Here is a 14,844-nt window from a genome sequence, read left to right as displayed (position 1 = left end):
AAATTAAAGAAAATGTAGGCAAAATAAAAGGAAAATGTAGGAAAAATAAAATAAAAACGTAGGAAAAATAAAAGAAAAATGTAGGAAAAATAAAAGAAAAATGTAGGAAAAATTAAAGAAAAATGTAGGAAAAATTAAAGAAAAATGTAGGAAAAATTAAAGAAAAATGTAGGAAAAATTAAAGAAAAAAGTAGGAAAAATTAAAGAAAAATGTAGGAAAAATAAAATAAAAATGTAGGATAAATAAAATAAAAATGTAGGATAAATAAAAGAAAAATGTAGGATAAATAAAATAAAAATGTAGGATAAATAAAAGAAAAATGTAGGAAAAATTAAAGAAAAATGTAGGCATACTGAGAAAAATGTAGGAAAAATAAAAGAAAAATGTAGGAAAAATTAAAAAAATGTAGGAAAAATAAAAGAAAAATGTAGGAAAAATAAAAGAAAAATGTAGGAAAAATTAAAGAAAAATGTAGGAAAAATTAAAGAAAAATGTAGGAAAAATAAAAGGAAAATGTAGGAAAAATAAAAGGAAAATGTAGGAAAAATAAAAGGAAAATGTAGGAAAAATTAAAGAAAAATGTAGGCATACTGAGAAAAATGTAGGCATACTGAGAAAAATGTAGGAAAAATAAAAGGAAAATGTAGTTAAAATAAAATAAAAACGTAGGAAAAATAAAATAAAAACGTAGGAAAAATAAAAGAAAAATGTAGGAAAAATAAAAGGAAAATGTAGGAAAAATAAAATAAAAACGTAGGAAAAATAAAAGAAAAATGTAGGAAAAATAAAAGAAAAATGTAGGAAAAATTAAAGAAAAATGTAGGAAAAATTAAAGAAAAATGTAGGCATACTGAGAAAAATGTAGGAAAAATAAAAGAAAAATGTAGGAAAAATAAAAGAAAAATGTATGAAAAATTAAAAAAATGTAGGAAAAATTAAAAACATGTAGGAAAAATTAAAAAAATGTAGGAAAAATTAAAAAAATGTAGGAAAAATTAAAAAAATGTAGGAAAAATAAAATAAAAATGTAGGAAAAATAAAATAAAAATGTAGGAAAAATAAAATAAAAATGTAGGAAAAATAAAAGAAAAATGTAGGAAAAGAAAAATGTAGGAAAAATTAAAGAAAAATGTAGGAAAAATAAAAGGAAAATGTAGGAAAAATAAAAGGAAAATGTAGGAAAAATAAAATAAAAACGTAGGAAAAATTAAAGAAAAATGTAGGCAAAATAAAAGGAAAATGTAGGAAAAATAAAATAAAAATGTAGGAAAAATAAAAGAAAAATGTAGGAAAAATAAAAGAAAAATGTAGGAAAAATTAAAGAAAAATGTAGGCATACTGAGAAAAATGTAGGAAAAATAAAAGGAAAATGTAGGAAAAATAAAATAAAAATGTAGGAAAAATAAAAGAAAAATGTAGGAAAATAAAAGAAAAATGTAGGAAAAATAAAATAAAAATTTAGGAAAAATAAAATAAAAATGTAGGAAAAATAAAAGAAAAATGTAGGAAAATAAAAGAAAAATGTAGGAAAAATAAAATAAAAATTTAGGAAAAATAAAAGGAAAATGTAGGAAAAATAAAAGGAAAATGTAGGAAAAATAAAATAAAAATGTAGGAAAAATAAAATAAAAATGTAGGAAAATAAAAGAAAAATGTAGGAAAAATAAAATAAAAATGTAGGAAAAATAAAAGGAAAATGTAGGAAAAATAAAAGGAAAATGTAGGAAAAATAAAAGGAAAATGTAGGAAAAATAAAATAAAAACGTAGGAAAAATTAAAGAAAAATGTAGGCATACTGAGAAAAATGTAGGAAAAATAAAAGGAAAATGTAGGAAAAATAAAATAAAAACGTAGGAAAAATTAAAGAAAAATGTAGGAAAAATTAAAGAAAAATGTAGGAAAAATTAAAGAAAAATGTAGGAAAAATTAAAGAAAAATGTAGGAAAAATTAAAGAAAAAAGTAGGAAAAATTAAAGAAAAATGTAGGAAAAATAAAATAAAAATGTGGGAAAAATAAAATAAAAATGTAGGATAAATAAAATAAAAATGTAGGATAAATAAAAGAAAAATGTAGGATAAATAAAATAAAAATGTAGGATAAATAAAATAAAAATGTAGGATAAATAAAAGAAAAATGTAGGAAAAATAAAATAAAAATGTAGGAAAAATAAAAGAAATGTAGGAAAAATAAAAGGAAAATGTAGGAAAAATAAAAGGAAAATGTAGGAAAAATAAAAGGAAAATGTAGGAAAAATAAAATAAAAACGTAGGAAAAATTAAAGAAAAATGTAGGCATACTGAGAAAAATGTAGGAAAAATAAAAGGAAAATGTAGGAAAAATAAAATAAAAACGTAGGAAAAATTAAAGAAAAATGTAGGAAAAATTAAAGAAAAATGTAGGAAAAATTAAAGAAAAATGTAGGAAAAATTAAAGAAAAATGTAGGAAAAATTAAAGAAAAAAGTAGGAAAAATTAAAGAAAAATGTAGGAAAAATAAAATAAAAATGTGGGAAAAATAAAATAAAAATGTAGGATAAATAAAATAAAAATGTAGGATAAATAAAATAAAAATGTAGGATAAATAAAATAAAAATGTAGGATAAATAAAAGAAAAATGTAGGAAAAATAAAATAAAAATGTAGGAAAAATAAAAGAGAAATGTAGGAAAAATTAAAGAAAAATGTAGGCATACTGAGAAAAATGTAGGAAAAATAAAAGAAAAATGTAGGAAAAATTAAAGAAAAATGTAGGATAAATAAAAGAAAAATGTAGGAAAAATTAAAGAAAAATGTAGGTATACTGAAGAAAAATGTAGGCAAAATGAAAGGCTAGTTAAAGGAAAATAAAGTTATATTTTGTTTGAAAAACACGATAAATGCATATTTATCAGCTTTTTGAATTTCCTGAGCTTTGGTTCCAAGTCCGTAAATTGAGAGTTCGTTGTACTTAAAAATAGCGCCGCTAAATTCACGGCAGACGAATATCGCCATCTACTGAGCAGCGAATGAAACTCCACGGATTTATTTCATTTTAAATTACGAGCAACTTACAAATATTAGTTGAAATCGATTTCAAATGTAATTCGTGCAAAATCTGAAATAATTACATTGATTTTGACATTGAAACTCATTTGCAAGTTGTATTCGATGTAGTTTTAGTATGATAAGTTCCGAAGGCAAATAAATTATCAGATTATTTCCAATTTCACTTTTAAAGCATATAGAGAATTAGAGATTAATCTACTTAACGAAAATTTAAGTAATTTTCGAGAAAGTCACAGTTAAATCTCAGATACAAAAGCTATTTTTGGAAACTGAATTTAAAATCATTTATCAAGAATTTGTTTTATGTCCACTAAGCCCACGTTGTCATAAGTAGTATTATTAATATTATAATATATTATTATTCTTATATAAATATACACAGAAATTACAAAGCCTAAATAGCCCAGGAAAAAAATATTAAAAATGTATTCTATAGGGAACATTTTCCATAAAGCTGAAAATTGGTACATAGGTGGGTTTTCGCCCGAAATTCCCCTAGCCTAAGACGCTTGGTTTCACGGCCATCTTGGAAAATGGCCGCCATTAGTTAATAGCCTATAGCTCATAAACTACTTAACCAAAATTAAAAAAATATGGTGTCATTCTTATTCTATGTGTTATATCTATCCTCAACAATTTTAAGAACGTCCTTATTGTCAAAAGGTCAAAGGTCATTGGTAAAATAAGTTAATACCTCCACCAAAATGGAATAACACTTCCATTTTCGTGCGTGTTATCTAAGGACCAAAACCAATTAAAATAGCCTAAGATAGCCCCCTTTCTTGTTAATTGTCCAAATTTTAATTCATTTAAATTGATAAAGTATTTATTTAAATAATAAATATTAAGTGGAACCCCACCCCAATAGTGAAAGGTAAATGGGCTGTTTGAGGAACATTTTCGCATAATGATAAAAATTTACATGTAAGTAGTTTTAGCGTGAAATTAATATGCTAAAAGTTATCCACCAATTTACCGTAATTTCAAAAAATTTACATTTATTTACCATTATTTTAAATGTTAGCAGATATTTATATTTTTTCGCATCGCCTGCTTAACCGCGAAAGCAACCCGAGACGTAATCCTGAAATCGGGAAATTTCAAGCGAAAACTAGAGCCCCGAGAGAGTGCAGCCTACGAAACGATCGAGAGTAGAGACGATGGCGCCATCTATTGGTGTCGGGGGAAAGGGTTAAATGGGGGTCGGCGGAGAGGGGGTTAAATGGGGGTCGGCGGAGAGAGGGTTAAATGGGGGTCGGCGGAGAGAGGGTTAAATGGGGGTCGGGGGAGAGAGGGTTAAATGGGGGTCGGGGGAGAGAGGGTTAAATGGGGGTCGGCGGAGAGGGGGTTAAATGCGGGTCGGCGGAGAGGGGGTTAAATGCGGGTCGGCGGAGAGGGGGTTAAATGCGGGTCGGCGGAGAGGGGGTTAAATGCGGGTCGGCGGAGAGGGGGTTAAATGCGGGTCGGCGGAGAGGGGGTTAAATGCGGGTCGGGGGAGAGGGGGTTAAATGCGGGTCGGGGGAGAGGGGGTTAAATGCGGGTCGGGGGAGAGAGGGTTAAATGCGGGTCGGGGGAGAGAGGGTTAAATGCGGGTCGGGGGAGAGAGGGTTAAATGCGGGTCGGGGAGAGAGGGTTAAATGCGGGTCGGGAGAGAGAGGGTTAAATGCGGGTCGGGGGAGAGAGGGTTAAATGCGGGTCGGGGGAGAGAGGGTTAAATGCGGGTCGGGGGAGAGAGGGTTAAATGCGGGTCGGGGGAGAGAGGGTTAAATGCGGGTCGGGGGAGAGAGGGTTAAATGCGGGTCGGGGGAGAGAGGGTTAAATGCGGGTCGGGGGAGAGAGGGTTAAATGCGGGTCGGGGGAGAGAGGGTTAAATGCGGGTCGGGGGAGAGAGGGTTAAATGCGGGTCGGGGGAGAGAGGGTTAAATGCGGGTCGGGGGAGAGAGGGTTAAATGCGGGTCGGGGGAGAGAGGGTTAAATGCGGGTCGGGGGAGAGAGGGTTAAATGCGGGTCGGGGGAGAGAGGGTTAAATGCGGGTCGGGGGAGAGAGGGTTAAATGCGGGTCGGGGGAGAGAGGGTTAAATGCGGGTCGGGGGAGAGAGGGTTAAATGCGGGTCGGGGGAGAGAGGGTTAAATGCGGGTCGGGGGAGAGAGGGTTAAATGCGGGTCGGGGGAGAGAGGGTTAAATGCGGGTCGGGGGAGAGAGGGTTAAATGCGGGTCGGGGGAGAGAGGGTTAAATGCGGGTCGGGGGAGAGAGGGTTAAATGCGGGTCGGGGAGAGAGGGTTAAATGCGGGTCGGGGGAGAGAGGGTTAAATGAGGGTCGGTCAGAGGGGTTAACTGGGGGACGAAATGACAACGTTCAGTTAGAGGGAATATTTATGAGCAGGAAAGAAGACGATGGAGCAGACGACGATAAGACGAAGGGAAAGTAAGTCTTCACAAGTTGCCCTACTTTTTTTACATTCCTTAATTTTCCCTATATCAGGGCATCTAGTCAATAGTGCTGAAAAATATGTAGGATTTATAGGATCCAAATGTCAAAGTTATAGGATATTTATAAGACTAAACTACGAATTGAAATATAGGAATAAGTATAATAATAATAATTATCTTTTCGAATATGCTCATTCATGATTTCATTGCTTTTTGAGAAAAATGTCTAATTAAATCTATTTCTGGTTGCTGAGTAAATCTTTCAAAAAAAGATTCAGTTGGGTTTAAACCTAATATTCTAAAAATATGGAAAATATAGAATAGATAATTGAATTATGGGTTTTTATAGGACCATTTCAGAATTATAAAAAAATATAGGTATTATAGGATCGCTGAAAACCATGTTATATTTTATATTTTCTCCGTGAACTGTCGCAACCATGCAAATTATTAGTGTTGTAAGTCGGAAATTTCCGCTCGGAAAATTTCCCGGAAAATGACCGAGGCCTTTTTCCCTGAAAATTTTCCGTATTTTGCCGAAAACAATAAAAAAGTTAATTAGCCTAATATTGTTTGCAAATTTAAATAAAGCCGCATTTTCGCCTCATTTTTTCGAATCTAAAAGTAAAACTAAACCTCTAGACTAGTTTAAACCGATTAACAATGTAACACTATTAATGTTTTGTAGTATGTTTACTTATATTAGACATTTTATATCGATAAAAAGATAAAAACATTATAAACCCTTAAAAAGTTATTTATGATTCCATTTTTTATTTTTCCGATTTGCGGAAAATTTTCCGATAAATTTTCCGCATTTTATTTTTCCCAGAAAATTAACAACACTACAAATGATTAATACTTGCGACAAAATAAATATCAAATAAGTGAAGTTCAATACTAACCTTAACAAAAAATGATTCGTGTAATCCATTATTTAATACAGCCAATAATGATTAATTATTATCTTAATTTCGATAGCAAATGGTAAATAACGGACTTAATTAACTCGTTTAGAACAATAACTAGTTACGATTGTAAATTATTTTTACTGCGCCGTTGCAAATCGGTTTGACGAGCCGAAGCAAGTTCCAACTCGAAAATTCGCCAGACATTCGCGGTGACGCGCGACTGTTTTTGAAGTTATCTAACAAACAGCTTTTTTTACGAACCACTTCCCCCCGCCCTTACACCCCCCAATTAAAAAATAAAAAAGCACGTACATTTTAAAAAACTGCCGTTAATAGCAGTTACTAAAATAAAAATTTTATTTTCTATGCAAATACTGATAAGGATTCTTTTTGAAAAATTGTGGAACTTTTTAAATTTCTAAATATGTAAAATAAACATAGCAGAATACGAATTAAGAAAAAACAAATTTAAAATACAAAAAATGTCAAAATAGTAGCGATTTTTGACGTATAAAGAAATAAAATGTGTAAGTAAATGACAAATAGTAGTGATGTTTTACGTATGTCATACCGTAAAATAAAAATGTCAAAAATGATGTTTTACGAACAAAAATGTCAAAATAGTGATGTTTTATGTATTCGCGACCGAAACGAGTCTAGGTGGCGTAACGGCGCTAGGTTCTCGGTGGTAGCGCTTATGATCTAGCGTCGGCTACGGACAAATTAAAAAGTCAAATGAACGTTTTTTCTTAAATAAAATTATCCAAAACGATGCCAAAACTATATTAAAATGCAAGTATCATTATTTATAAATTCAAATTTACGAATAACGATGAGGAATAACTAAAAGCGTCTGCTTTAGCCGCTTCCTATCTAGGTTTCAATGGCGAACCAAAGGGGGCGTTGCGATAGTTTTCGGTCGCGAATAATTTCACTAACAAGGAGACGACCCGAGGTGATAATCACCGATTTTGTTCAAACTCGGGTATAGTGTACACCTCCATGTACCTTAAAAAACCTGCAAGGGAAAAGTTGCGACGGGCTTTCGTTTTGCCATGGCAACCGAAAACGTTTTTGACAACATGATTTGGGATTTTACCATTGAAAATAACACGGGAATCTGAAGGATTTTAAGGGTCACCCCTGTGAAACCTTTTAAAATATGATAATTTTTTAAAATTTGTAAAACGTTAAAATAAAAATTTAAATTGATTTTAAAAATTTAATTTAATCAAGTAAAATGCAATTTGGTCAATTGGGGGACCCTTAAAATCCTTCAGATTCCCATGTTATTTTCAATGGAAATAATTCCAAATCATGTTGTCAAAAACGTTTTCGGTTGCCATGGCCGGCCCACCCTTTTCCCTTGCAGGTTTTTCAAGTTACATGGAGGTGTACACTCTGTTTGAAAAGTCTTCGACAGGTGAAATTTTTGCCCTCTTTTTAATTCTGCTAGAAAACTATAATAGATAGCTCGATGAAACCAATTGCAACTTTTATTTATTTTCCAATATCTTTCGTTATTTTTCGGTTTCGTCCGCCAAAAATTAATAGTTTGGCGGGAACCGTCAAAACTCATTTTTGACACCTTTTTAAATATTGGTTCTACGGCACTGACTCGCCCGTTTTTGAATTCACAGTGGTCGGTTCATATTTAGAAAGTGGAAAAATTATCCCTCTACAACCAACGGTTGAGTAGTTATCGCGTTTACAAACTTTCGTCGAAACTAGGAAACACCTAAAATGCATCAAGCGATTATAAATAACGCAACTTCGACGAAAATTTGGAAACGCGATAACTTCTCAACCGTTGGTTGTAGACGGATAATGTTTCCACTTTCTAAATATGAACCGACCTTTGTGAATTCAAAAACGCGCGAGTCAGTGCCGTAGAACCAATATTTAAAAAGTTGTAAAAAATGAGTTTTGAAGGTTCCCGCCAAACTATTAATTTTTGGCGGACGAAACCGATAAATAACGAAAGATATTGGAAAATAAATAAAAGTTGCAATTGGTTTCATCGATCTATCTATTATAGTTTTCTAGCAGAATTAAAAAGAGGGCAAAAATTTCAGCTGTCGAAGACTTTTCAAACAGAGTGTACATTATACCCGACTTTGAACAAAATCGGTGATTATCACCTCGGGTCGTCTCCTTGTAAGTAACCTAAAAAAAGATGTCAAAATAATTGTGTTTTAAGGTATGTCATTTATGTCATGAGCAGTGGCGTAAATAATGACCCGCAATGTGGGGCCCCTGGGCTTCAAGAGGCCCCATAAATGGACGGGGTCTACTCTCGCGAGGGGCCCCGGAGACCTTAGCTACACCACTGGTCATGAGTAACAAAATAATAAGTACGACACTTTAAGAACTGTCCATGTTTCTAATTACCCGAATGTCATTCTTACGTTTAGTAACTTACTTATGATAATACATATGATTAAAGCCATTAGAAGTTTACACACGCTCGATGCGTAATTAAGAAGATTACTTCGACCATAGCGTACTTATTCCGGTTGGTGAATTTAAAATAATAGTAAAACTGATAGCAAAACAATGCGGCATATTGTGAATAGACGACTGCCGCGGCAACTGCCAAAAGAATTCGAAGAGTTTAAAGTTACGGCACAAACATTCCGACGACCTTTCGCCTTCGGAAATTACGGAGAGCGAAATTTAAGGGGAGATAAAGTGATCCGTTTTGCCATGACCGCAACTTAGGAACGCATTCTTAACTTCGCCATTGAACAAGCAAGAACCAATTTAGGCGAGGAAGAACTTGGAACTGTTACAGTTTCAGGGTGACCCAAGAATATTTAAAAAAATTAGGGATGCACCGATATATCGGTAACCGATATATCGGCCGATATATCGGCTAATTTTTCAAATATCGGTATCGGCCAATATCGGCTTAAGCGAGGCCGATATTAGCCGATACTTCTGGTATTAGAAAAATATTTTCAGGAAAAACTTTAAAAAAAGGCGATACTCAACTAACTAATTAATGGAAAAATTTATTGCCACAACCTTACATTTCCTTTTAAAAAGGCCAGTTGATCGCTGTTGTAGGAAATAATTATTCGCGTCCAAAACGGTCAGGAATCATAAGTGGTTTTTCGACTCCAAATGCCATATAGATCAAATCATTTTTTAACAGGTGGTTACGAGAGTAAACAAAAAAGCATAATATTGTGATAGGTAACTTTGTTAATATCGGCCACGATTAGCCGATATATCGGCTGGCCGATATATCGGCTGTACCCATATCGGTGCATCCCTAAAAAAATTATACTAGGAAAAAAATGAAATTATAGGAAGAAAAAAAATGAAATAGGAGCAAAAAAATGAAATTAGAGGAGGAATTTTAGGAAATTAGAAGAGGAAAAAAAGGAAGTTATAGGAGGAATTTTATGAAGTTATAGGAGGAAAAAATGAAATTATAGGGGGGGAAAGGAAATTAGAGGAAAATGAAATTAAGATGAAAAAAGGAAATTAAGATGAAAAAAGGAAATTAAGATGAAAAAGGAAATTAAGATGAAAAAGGAAATTAAGATGAAAAAGGAAATTAAGATGAAAAAGGAAATTAAGATGAAAAAGGAAATTAAGATGAAAAAGGAAATTAAGATGAAAAAGGAAATTAGGGGGAAAGTAAATTAGAGGAAAAAGGAAATTTAGAGGAAAAAGGAAATTAATAAGAAAGGGAAATTGAGAAGGGAAATTAAGATGGAAAAAGGAAATTAAGAGTAAAAAGGAAATTAAGAGTAAAAAAGGAAATTATAGGAGGAAAAAAGGAAATTATAGGAGGAAAAAAGGAAGATACGATACATAACTAAAACCCTACGAAAAAAATTATAAATCAATTAAACTTAATTATTTTAATTTATACACAATATGCACATATTATAAAATATAACGTATTTATAACAAATAATATAATAACAATACTAAAAACATTAGAAGGGCGTGGCATCGGTATGACAGCATATCACCGAAGCTATAAGTTACTGTCCCAGGTTCTTCCTTGCGTAAATCGGAACTGGTTAGAACTTACTCGTTAGAAGATTGGAAATCTTAAAATTGTGTTTTGTCCGGACGCCATAACTAACGTTAGAATTCTACAAAGAAGTTTGACATCAATGTTTCTAAAAATCCACCTTTTTGGAGAAAGTCCAGGCCAAAATACGAAAATGTAGGAAAATTGACAAATTATAGGAAGTCAATTGAAAAATAGGAAAAACCTTGCGCAATAGTTCTGATAATCATTTCAATGATCATTTTTCGTAATTGGCATACTTATAATGTGACCAGGGGAAAATAGGAATTTTAGGGGCGAATTCATAGTTTGCACCGAAGGGAGGGGCCTATGGTCTCCAAGGAAACTGGGAGGGCGATCAAAAATTAAAACCATTTCGCGCGTAGCTACTAAATAGGTAGCCATTTTGTTGGTAATCTCGTCAAAGCTACAAAACGTATTAGATTTATGCTTTAAAATTTTAAATGGGCCCTAAACAAAGCCAGATAAGATTCTAAGGCCGGGTTATTTAAATAAAATATCAAATTACGACAGAAATATCTACGAAAAGAAGTTAACAAAGCTTATCAAAGTTAGGCCTTTGCGGTCATCCTTTTTACAATTACCTTCGCTATCGAATAAAATAAACAATTTTCGCTCTCCCTTGGTAATTGAACTACTCGAACAATTTTTAACCAGGCAGATAACTATTTTTAACGTGAAAATAATTCCTTAATCATTTGAAAATAATAAAAATCCGCAAACAGACGATTGAAACTGTTAACCTTCCCGTTTTACTAAGAAATCTACACCTTCAAAATGGCGGAAAAGAACCGTTCATTCTTGCTCAAATTAAATATTTATTCTTGGTTCTTATATCTATACTTGGAACTGCGTCATTGATGACGTAGGGATGCAAACTATGTATTATAGGAAAATATAGGAAACTAAATAGGCGAATTTTAGGAAAATATAGGAAATTAAATAGGCTAATTCCGAGGGGCAGATCACTTTTTTACCGGGTGTCCTAATAATCACGATTAAATTATAATCATGATTTAATCATTTTAATCTTTGTACTGCCAAAGCTACAGATTTAATTTTAATCTAATCTAATCATGATTTAATCATACGAGCGTGTCCTAATAATCATTGGAGTGAGCTGCCCCTCGGCTAAATCTAAAATAGGCGAATTATAGGTAACTAAATAGGCTAAGAAAAATATGGGAAAAATAATAAGGTAATTGTTGCATATCGGTATACTTCGACTCGAACCACCTAGAATATTGATAACGTTTTGTACACTGTTTTCTTGAATTATTGGATCACTTAGCGGATTTACAAAGCTCGTACATTTCAAGATTTTGTTCGAAAATCGCAGTATTTACACTAGATGATGAAACGTACAAAAAATGTTATTTCGTTTTCAAAAGACCGTGAAATTATAGGAAAATAGGTTAGAATAAAGGAAATTATAGGAAGGCATTAAAAATATAGGAAAATATAGGAAGTCTGGTCACCCTGTATGGTGTTAATAAAAACATTCTTGGTAGAAGTGCACAAGTCTCAGAGATTAAGAAGCGGCTTTGTACGACGGGATAACAAAAATCCGTGGAATGAAGATGAATATCGTGTTCCGAGAAACAAACCTACAAAAGCATTCTGGAAGATAAAATATATCTTGTGTTTGGTATTTCGAATCGACTGCTTCTCAACAATGCAATAAGCATTTTACTTGAACTGTAAACGGTTTACAAAGTAACGTTAGCGATCCTTAGAAATCCCCCCAAAGAATGCGCCGACAATTCGGAGTCTTACAAATGATTAAAAGCTGAAAGCATGGCTAGCCACGTGGCACGAGAGAGCGCGCGCCGAAAATCCAGCTAGATAAGTGACCCAGGACCAGGGGTGGGCCTAGAAAGCGATTATCGTCCGACCGCCGGCGATAATCGTCCGACCGCCGGCGATAATCGTTCGACCGCCGGCGATAATCGTTCGACCGCCGGCGATAATCGTTCGACCGCCGGCGATAATCGTCCGACCGCCGGCGATAATCGTCCGACCGCCGGCGATAATCGTCCGACCGCCGGCGATAATCGTCCGACCGCCGGCGATAATCGTTCGACCGCCGGCGATAATCGTTCGACCGCCGGCGATAATCGTTCGACCGCCGGCGATAATCGTGCGACCGCCGGCGATAATCGTTCGACCGCCGGCGATAATCGTCCGACCGCCGGCGATAATCGTCCGACCGCCGGCGATAATCGTCCGACCGCCGGCGATAATCGTCCGACCGCCGGCGATAATCGTCCGACCGCCGGCGATAATCGTCCGACCGCCGGCGATAATCGTCCGACCGCCGGCGATAATCGTCCGACCGCCGGCGATAATCGTCCGACCGCCGGCGATAATCGTCCGACCGCCGGCGATAATCGTTCGACCGCCGGCGACAATCGTGCGACCGCCGGCGATAATCGTGCGACCGCCGGCGATAATCGTGCGACCGCCGGCGATAATCGTGCGACCGCCGGCGATAATCGTGCGACCGCCGGCGATAATCGTTCGACCGCCGGCGATAATCGTGCGACCGCCGGCGATAATCGTGCGACCGCCGGCGATAATCGTTCGACCGCCGGCGATAATCGTTCGACCGCCGGCGATAATCGTTCGACCGCCGGCGATAATCGTGCGACCGCCGGCGATAATCGTGCGACCGCCGGCGATAATCGTGCGACCGCCGGCGATAATCGTGCGACCGCCGGCGATAATCGTGCGACCGCCGGCGATAATCGTGCGACCGCCGGCGATAATCGTGCGCCCGCCGGCGATAATCGTGCGCCCGCCGGCGATAATCGTGCGCCCGCCGGCGATAATCGTGCGCCCGCCGGCGATAATCGTGCGCCCGCCGGCGATAATCGTGCGCCCGCCGGCGATAATCGTGCGCCCGCCGGCGATAATCGTGCGCCCGCCGGCGATAATCGTGCGCCCGCCGGCGATAATCGTGCGCCCGCCGGCGATAATCGTTCGACCGCCGGCGATAATCGTTCGACCGCCGGCGATAATCGTTCGACCGCCGGCGATAATCGTTCGACGGCCGGCGATAATCGTTCGACGGCCAGCGATAATCGTTCGACCGCCGGCGATAATCAGAAATAAATTATTATACAAATGTGACCCTCTAAGATATTTTTCTTATTTCCACCTTGGCTCTACTTAGAAACACCTCACAATTAAACCCACATCTGATTAATAACAAAAAAAAATTAAATTGAACAACAGGATGCTTAAAAACAAATTCTGATAACAAAAAAATAAAAGCTTTAAATTATGCCACGCTTGGCGAATAAGTTCAACAACCTCATAATTAATCAAACCCTTTTGGGAGGAAGGTCATTTTAATAATCTAGATAACCCTGGCATTTCATTAACACATAAAACCTCAAGATGTTATCTCATAAATTGTTGTCACTAATGATTAAAAAGATAAAAAACATTATCTAGTTAAAAAGACAGCAGAGTGAAAATGATCATATTTTAAAAGAGTTTAATTAAGGCGTTACAAAATAAGTGGTTATGTGATTACACTCAATTTAAATCATTTGACCTCTTTCCTTGACACTTTAAAAATAGGTTTAATTTAGGTCTGTATGGTTCAAAGCACTCCCAATCAAAATAAATGTCGTAATTACCGTGGCAATGGCCAAATGTAGTTGGTTTCGCCAGTGGCTTAATTAGGAACAATTATTATGCGTTGATTAATTATAGTAGACAGCGAACTGAAAGGGTGGATTTGTCTTCGGGATGAATTAATTCGCCTGTAACTAGCTGGAATGTCACGAACTTGGGATATATCAAATTTCAAGATTAATTTTACATATACTGACAAAGGAATTTGCTATATCAAATTTATGGTTTAGTTAAATTAAGGGGTGCTTTTATTTAGGAAATTTAAAATATGGAGCTGTATTTATTTTGATACCATTAAATATTTTTGGTACCCAGAAAAGGTAGAAGTACCAAACTGAACGCTCTACAAATATTTGCTAAAATTGTATTTTTATTTCAACAACTGAAAATATGAATATCATTCTAATACTATGAAATATTTTGGTTCTAAGAACGCTTATTAATACTTTTCAGTAAGCTCTGACAAATTATTTATTTCGCCGAAGCAATCACTCTTAAATGTGGCCATATTCATAATCTTATGTTGATAGAATGGTTACTTTGGGCAAGAGCCAAAATTCTATAATCTTTCTGGCGAAAATAAAATTTCTACTAACTTGTTTAAATAATGGGAGGTTCAAGGCATACTATTAAAATAAGGTCACGACCTTCAATGATAAAGAGATGTTTTAAAGTCATTTTAATATTAGATGTTAATTAATTTAATGTATGAAAGATATTAAATAAATAACAAAATCACTAGTTTATCTTTCATTTA

The sequence above is a fragment of the Leiobunum rupestre genome, chromosome 2 (genome assembly GCF_980474605.1).
Source record: "Leiobunum rupestre chromosome 2, qqLeiRupe1.1.hap1, whole genome shotgun sequence".
NCBI lineage: Eukaryota > Metazoa > Arthropoda > Arachnida > Opiliones > Sclerosomatidae > Leiobunum > Leiobunum rupestre.
This window is presented reverse-complemented; position numbering follows the sequence as displayed.